The sequence below is a fragment of the Battus philenor genome, unplaced genomic scaffold (genome assembly GCF_028537555.1).
Source record: "Battus philenor isolate CCGP_79_NKW_IND1 unplaced genomic scaffold, ilBatPhil1.0.hap1 SCAF_20, whole genome shotgun sequence".
In the NCBI taxonomy this organism is placed as follows: domain Eukaryota; kingdom Metazoa; phylum Arthropoda; class Insecta; order Lepidoptera; family Papilionidae; genus Battus; species Battus philenor.
The window spans coordinates 6553939-6563198 of record NW_027181683.1 but is presented as its reverse complement, the minus strand read 5'-3'; positions in this window follow the sequence as shown (position 1 = coordinate 6563198).

The window sequence follows — 9260 nt, the reverse complement described above, 5'->3', positions numbered from 1 at the left end:
TATTAATCGAAACTTAGTTCTCTATTTACAATTTAGTGCAGTAATTTTTTATATATAAAAGTAAAGAGATATCTGGAGACAATGAAAGAGATTATTTCAATAATCTTATTTTTATGCACGCTTCTCTTTTGTTATTTATTTGTTTTCGTAACTCTTTTCATAAAAATTTCAGCCGTAGGCCGTCAACTTATATGTCACCAGATATAACCTACGTCGTAGATTTCATTTAAAATTGGTATGAAGTGGTTTGCGCCCTGCGTTTTCCGGCGACCATAAAAAGGTGTTCTGACCACCTCCAGAAAGTTATGGCCACTTTAATGTTTTAAGTTTCTTACCATGAAAAAAACAAATTAAGATTCTTTATGGGAATAAATAATGTGCTACGACTTAAAAGTAAAAAGATTATGAGAAAGATCGATATAAAGTACCTGTTTGATAATAAACTGACAACCGACGTCCCCTTCGCCGAATAGTCAAGTGCTATTTATATAGGTTGATAACGTATTGATTGGAAGTATGCTTGATTGCGGTAAACACTTGTGAAGGGTAAAATTTTCATGACCAATTGATAAGACATTGGAAGTTTCAATTCCATTGTTTACTATGGGTGAAAGTAAAACTTTACAAAGTTTATTCAAAATTATAATAACTGTTGGCATAAATTATGCTAAATAATTTAAATCGAACAACGATTAGTTTAGTGTTTTTGCTATTTATTTTCTTACTGCTATGTTATAATAATTGAGTAGAAATACATACAGAAACTATGCAAAGTTGAAATATATCCATCAAACGAAAGAACTAAGCTTAACAAAAAATTACTGCAACGTTATATTTTACCGTTTTTGTTCATAGTTCTGTAAGTAAAGAAATTCTTTCATTCATTCAAGCCAAGTATTAAAAGAATACAAGGTTATCTGTCGAAGGACGATGTTAATATTTTTGGCCGAGAGCATTAAGTTTTTATGCTGAAAATCCTTACAATTACAAATCAAATATACTGTCGTAAGTTCTTCAAATTCATATTTTATTTAAAAATTTTGGGAGGTATTAATAAGAAAGTAATGTTTATTGGTCATTTTAATAGATTTTTAAAGAGTCGTTACAAGAATTTATACAGCTCCCTTGTAACGATGATATATATATATATATATATATATACATATATATATATATATATATATATATACATATATATATATATATATATATATACATATATATTTATGTATATATACATACATGAATACATAAATATATTTTACCTTATATACATGTAAATAATAGTTAGATGCAAAAATTTTTGGAAGTAAAGAGATTAATTAACTTTGCTTAATCAATAAATAATGGAACCATATTTAATTTATAGCCTTTCTCTAGACTTCATAAAATTAGTAACTCTTTTGTTGGCAACTGTTTATGTATGACCACACACTCGTAATATTTGTGAACTATCGTGTAACAAACTTAAGAAGTAATGTAGCAATTATATGTAGTGTGAAAGGTTTTTTATTGCTCTTCAATAAGTCTGAAAATGGATATTAAGGATATTGTGTAAGTGACTAAAAAGGACTAATGCGGGCTTTTATTTGATCAGATGGCATTGGGAATTCCCATAGCTTTTTTTAAACATGCCATTACATGGGAGTTAATCATAAATATATACAAGCGGTCACAGTGAATGAACGTATGTGATATGAATAATGAGTAATTTTCGTTCCTTTTTTAATGTAAGTAAACCAAATAACAGAAATGGACAAACGAAATAAAGAGGCAACCTACGACCGAAATAACTGTGGGAGGCGAGCCAACTGATGCCGAAACTTTTAGGGGGGCCAAAATTAAACATCCTCCCAAGGCTATTTGGTTTCATTCATTATGTATTAATGCTTTTATCAGATTTTGAAATGATAACGTTTGTGACCTCCGCGGGGGGCGAAGGATCACGCGGTTTACGTAACAATAAAAGATATTCGGTTTATTTTTTAAATTACTGAATTGATAATTTAAAGAAATGTTTATCTTGTTTTGCATATAAGTTTAAATTGTAATAGTAATTAAGCGATTTATTTGATTTTTTCTCACTATAGTCGAAACTCTTCACACACCTTGTAAAACGAAGTTAATATAATATAATTTTGTTTTTTTTTTAATATTTTTAATGCAGGTTATTCAAAAATATTTTTGGAAAGATAACGTTTAAGTCAATAATAGTGAAATTACAAAGACACCTAAAACATCTTTACTCGGGGATATAATTAAAAGCAAACGAGTGTAGGCAAATAACCACAGAATGTTAATGTAATATTCTTGTCCCGAGTTCATTTTAGACAAAATTCGTGAGAGAAAACACTATTTTGAATAAAGAATATTTAGGCACAAGTTATGTAATTATGTAAGTTTGAGTACGTAAGCACATACGTTTTTTTAAATATTGTATTAATTAATAAACAATTTCGTGGTTAATTACTTGGTTTACACAATTGTCTTATATAATATAGCATTTAAAAAAGTATATCAATTTAACATTTACCCTTGGCCGTAAAGAGTAACTGACCAAATAATTTATATCGTTTATACGAAATCTTTGAAGTTTGCAAATCTAATGTTACGCAAGAGAATTTTGATTGGGTCCAATCGAGTCTGACCTTTATATTTTCGGAAGGCGGTATACTGTCAATCATGTATATTATACATTTATATATACGTTATACACTTAGTTTGTAAACATCAGTAAACGTACTGATATAGGTACATTTAATATTTATGTAAAGAGAGCATATTGTAGATGTTTAATATATGCATAGAATGGATCTTTTTACGTAAACCTATGAGATATACAGTATTAAAATTTAAATACAAACGGAGCATTTGTTGTTGATATGAAAACTTTGGAATATTTAGTTGATCCAAAGTAAAGAAAGAAGTTGCAGACGTCGATATTTCATTTGATTTTCAAAAGGAGGGCGAGAAAACAAGAAACCCTTTTGCGACTTTAGTCAAAAGTATAAATACTCGTAGCTTTATTATATAAGATCATTACAATCATCTACAGTCGTCGTATATATATATATATGTGTGTGTGTGGGTGTGTGTGTATATATATATATATATGTGTATATATATTATAAAGCATGTATTTCTTGTTAGTTATTCTCAGTAGGTGGCGAGGTATGAACTAATTTAAACTTAAGCTGATATATATATATATATATATATATATAAATATATATATATATATATATATATATATATATATATATTTATATATATTACTGCGTCGCTTGATACAATAGTATTCTATTTGATAAATATCAAGCGACGCGGTAAATTTATTAAACGCGGTAGATCAATATTTATATTGATCTACAAATGAGTGAGACACTTACATAATTAGAGGACAGTGAAGTTAAGATTCAATAACGGTGTATAATACTATAGCTATTTCATTTATTTGATTTATACTTATAGTATGTAATTTCTTATCTTAGTGTCAGTGTAAGTTGCCATAATCCTCTGAAACGATTTGACCGTTGTTTGTAAAATTTCAAAGTAGGTCTGAGAATCTATTATGAAGTATATTTCAAACCTCTAAGTGACAGGGATGGCCGACTCCAATTTTTTTTTATTATTTTATTATTTTGCGTTGCTTTTGGCATTAAAATACTGACAACCTTCATTTCCAATTTTAAAATTTTTCCTACCCCCTAACCCCTAGTTCTGATAGTAATATTAGTCATTGAATAATTTTTTATTGTAATCACTGATTTGTAATTAATTTCATAAATAAACTTTGATAAATAAAATTTGTGGCATAAATTATTATAAAACAAAAATAAATAATGTTTGTTTTTTCACACTACGTCGTCGTTCGCGGAACTTTCTCTCTGTATTATATACCACACGCTTACAATAAATTAGTTTTTATTGTATTAATCCTAGAAATAAATTATAATGCTAAACAATGTTTGCCAAGTCAGCTATTTATAACATATTATGTAACTTTATTTAGAGAAATAAATATAAATCCTTCTGCAGCATATGAGAGATTTTTCCATTACATAAATTGAACTGAAAAAGAAATAGTTTAATATTGCAATAGTGACGATATTTCATTAACTAAGTGTATAAGAGCTTTTTATGGAATCCGATAAGGTAGTCTGATAACGGTCGGTAGCGTAAGTGCAATAAATGGCGCTTGGAAAATGACGACTAGTCGAACATTTGCAATGTCAATGAACCAACAAAATAATTAAAAAAAATATTTGTAAACACACATTTATATATGTACAAATATCCCATAACATAAAGCACCGTTTATCCAATCCCACCAATACATTATATTTGTAACTTTTAAATAACCATCGACTTTTAATATTAATGTCAAAGTATGTTGAAACATTAAAAATGTCGAAATATTGTGACCAATGGAAGCCCACCGGTGAGGACTGAAACAAACGATCACAAGTCGCGGGTTTGATTTCCGGGATACTATCTTATATAATTCACACTTTGTGTATCAATTATAAAGAATTTTCACAGCTCACAAACAAGTTTCCAGATAAGCGTAACAAACGTGACGATTTTGATATATCTCCTCGATTTGTTTCATTTCGTCGATCTTTGGGGTAGGCCTAGATCAGTGAGTATCTATGGGCCAAAACGACGACGAAACACTAACAATATATAATTATTAATAATAGTTTTTACAACGATATATTAATTTTCTAAATTAGAAAAGAAAATTAATTTACGTAGATTTAATTACTTTTTAATCAATTTTAGATTATACTACTACATCATAGTAATTTAAAGAAACAGGTTTTGATTTTTTATTTAATATTATAGTATAACAGGAGGTCCATCTGAGCCAACGACTCTGTTAAGGTCATTGAAAGACGCTGAATACAGACTGCTACTATTTTATCGGAAATCTATTCGTGAAACCTGTATAAACTAGGTAGTTTACTATAGGTCTCGAGGTACGTAGTCTTATAGCTCAGAGGAAGACAAATGTATATTATATATATAAAATCGCGTACATTGTTTTAATTTAGTTAGATTAACCGGTTAGTCTTTTTTAGCGCATATAATTACTTTTTAGTTAATTTTTGCAAAAGACTCGAAAGCGTATATCATAGAAATAAGCTTGATATTTATAAACTACAGCATTATAATAAGGTTGTTAACATATTAAAATTGAAAATATTGACACATAATAATTTAGAATAATGATTAATATTTGTAAGGTTTCCGTATGTAATGTAGTTATTTGAAGATGTTGTATATACACAGAGATTTTGGTGTACTCCGACGTGAGATGTTCTTATTATTTTACAAGATGGAAGCCAAACATTTCTCGAGGGTACGGTTACTCTTGGGTATTATTTATTTTTCATCCCCCCAAAGAACAGAGGAACATTTCAAAATATATTTCGTTGTAAAGTGCAGAAAGGTTTTAGATATACAGAAAATTCATGAAAAGGTCATGTCGTCATATTTTTCTTCTACATATTTTATTACATATTTTTGATGTTACGTAATGTATTGTTTTAAGATGGTTGTGTTAATAGTTTTGTGCTAATAATAAATAATGTAAAATTACTTGTCTTATATATGTAGTCATTTATATCAAATGAGACAATTTTCATTCTCTTTGTTCGCCAATTCTGTTTTATCGACGTTTGATAAAACCCAGACTCGCTCTTAACGACAAAAGGAAGAGATAATTGAAAAAGTTTCTAGTGACCCATTAGTATGTACTTTTTTGACATTTTATATAATTCCCATATTATTATTTCATCACATTTAATATAAAGTATTATGAACTTTTTACTTTACAATAATAATAAAGACGAGTTTTATTTCTAATCCTTAATTTATAAATTAAATAGAATGTTAGCAAAATATAAATACCTTTACTTATCAACAATTCCTGGTAAATGAACTTATTTCTTATTGCGGATAGAGTGAAGGCTATGGCAAGCTAGGCATAAGATGTTCAAGGTGGTATGAAATTTTCATCAAATTGGTCTTTTCTGGCATTATAATAAAGATTCTGAACTTAAATGCAGCCGGACGATTGAACAAACGAAATTTGAAAACTGAATTGAAATTCATGCTTGATGTATTGATAACAGTAGAAACCCTATATTAACAAAAAAAATGATGGCCATTATTGTAATGCGACGAGATTATAACTACAGTTAATGCCTAGTTAACGTAGCACATAACTAACCCTATAATTTTAAAAAACCTGTGTGTTTAATAAGCCTGTGTGTTTAATAAAATGCAGTACAATATTTCCATAAAATTGATTATGATTATTTTTTTAAAATAATTTTATTTTTAAATTTTTCAAATCAATTTTTAACAAAAGCCTTAATAAAATAATGTCGTTTGATCCTCTACGACCACGCATATACAAGTTAATTGCTTAGAGATATAAATGCTTCAAAGGGGTGGATGTATAAAGAAGAAAGAAGCTTTAAAATGTTTATACCTATTTTTAACCTGTATTAAGTAATCACTCTAAAACGCTATTGGAATGCGACAGGCCTATATTTTGTGTCAGTACAAAGTTTACAGTTAACAATAAATAAATTTAATAGTATAGCAAAAAAATAAGTTTAATAGTAGTAATCTAAATTTTAAAAACTTTTTTTTATATTACCTTAATTATTATTTCTCATTCTATTATTGAAAAATTGATTGTGGATAGGGCCATATATTAATTGACAGTGAATGAAGTATATATTCATCCCTTTACAGTATTTACACGTATAATCAATCTGCCCATAGATGTCGATAGTCCGGTTTATCAAGTTAATAACGATTCCAGTTCAAAGATTTCAATTTTATCTTTTACATAGTTCCCACATTCAGAGGTGATAAATAATCAGGCTTGCAGATCAACAAACCATGTTTTATGGGTGACTAAATTCCTTATTTTGTGCACTAAAATTTTTTCTTTATATTTTAAAGCGAATTATTTATTTCTTACTGCTTTCGCATATATTAGCATGTATATTATATATAAATAATTAGTCTATGTATTTAACATGTATCGCGATTTACACATTTCTACTTTTTTAAATAACTTATATGTGCTTTTTACAATTTTCAATGTTTGTATGTTCCTCCAAAAAATAGTACATATATTTCGTATAGAAACCACTGCTTTAGTACCCACATGAACGTATCTTTAGATTATATCAGCGATACGTGGTTCTGTTCAAAAACAAAGTAATTATTGGAAACCTCTATACAAAGTAAGTGGCAGCTCTTCATTTATTTACAAAAGCACAACAGAATAACTAGTAATAAGTAACTCTTTTGAAGAACAGCAAATAAATAAGAAATGTATTAATATGAATATTTTACGAAACAAAGCAAAAATAAAATAATTATTCGACTTTATATAACAAATGAGTCAATGGTTCATTTTGGAACTTGCATAATGATGTATCAAAGATGTTGTGACCAGGCAGCTTACCAAGATTGTTGTATATTCTATATCTCTAACTGTGAAAAAATTTAGACCTATGTTAGTTCGGCCAAGCCTATCTAAGCAATTCGTATAGAACTGATAGATAAATAAAATTAATGACATTAACAAGTGTACAAAGAACTAAAAAAAATTAAATGAGTTATTTTTGTCTATCGACTAATGAGTTTCATGCAAAAAAAAGAGAAATACGCTTCCTACTTCGATTATTTACGTTTATCAAACGAAATGACAAATATCTAGAGAAATCCCGATGGATACTCTTTGTACGTCTTTTTCTATAACCAATGTATCATAGTAAAGAAAATCACGCATAGGCCGACCTAGCGATCACACCGTTCCTATGCATCTACATCCATAATTGATTCAAGAAAGTTACGATTAAGTTACCGGATTCTGCAGTGCAAAGGTGTCAAAAGCAGAGCCACGGACTAACACGAAAACGCTCGTGGAAAAGTATTAAAATCGCTTAGTATTTGGATTCTTAAATCAAAAACTTTAAATATATCCAGAACGTGCAGGAAATATAATTTACAATATCCAAATTCAAACACTAACATATACGCAAATTGCTTGTAATGGTCTCTTCCAAATTATGGAAAGGGTTTTAGGCGTGGCATAAAAAATACACACAAAGAAAACGACTACAGAAATGTGAAACCGACTTAATGAATTATCATACCTACATTATGTCTTCTCCCCTCCCTTCGATTCAATGCTTACATCATATAGAATGATAAATGATACGTTGTCTGAAACGTGAGTGAAGCGGGTCTGACTTCCGTCACTCCCAAACATTCTTTGCTCACAATCAGATTACATGTGACACTTTTACGTGAACCAAATGAAATAAGTAAAATATATACATATATAAATTGTTTTCATTAATTTATTATATTATAAATAAGAGTTACTATTTATGCTAAAAGATATCATGAGAAACTACCCGGGTTTATATTTTACTAGCATTGTAAGTTTGCAGATAGTGTTGCATATATAATTATCAATAAATAAACAAATTATAATATATAAATTAAAGATATTTGTGATACAGTAAAATTATTTCAACAATTGACGGCACATCTGAAGTGGCGAAAGTTGCGGACCTTTATTTATTGCTGACATTCCAATGCGCCCCTGCGTTAGCTGCATGAGTGTGGATTCAATGCCGGGAAAAGGATCCTCGGTCATTTTCACAAGCTTTGTGACGTCTTATTAAATTCGAATTTACATTATAAATTTTCGTCTCGCTCCTTCAACCTTATTCCTAGCGCATCATTAAATTCACAGTATTGCTAACGTCTCACACTATAATGGGGTAAGTGTCGAACAAATATAAAAAATAATATTAAGTAGTATTAAGCTATAAGTAAGCGCTCAACATTTAGTCTATGTCCATAGTTTTTTTTCTTTTGTGTTGTTTTAGCTTCACTGTTTTCGTTGTAATGCTCTTAAATTTGAAACTACGCTCTTCATCGCAAGCTCTGTCTGTGTTTACTGTTAGCAAAGCAGTTATATATATATATATATATATATATATATATATATATATATATATATATAAACTATGACATATCTCAGGGCTGCATTCTATTATTTAAAAAACCTTCGTCATTGAGACCGAACGTGCTTGTGCCTTGCACCTGTTGAAGCCTGACCAGAAGCGTAAAACAGTGCAGCTGCTTACGACCACCATCAGAGGAGTGAGAGGAGTGCCGAACTGCGGTACAAATTCCTCTGCCCACTGCCCCTT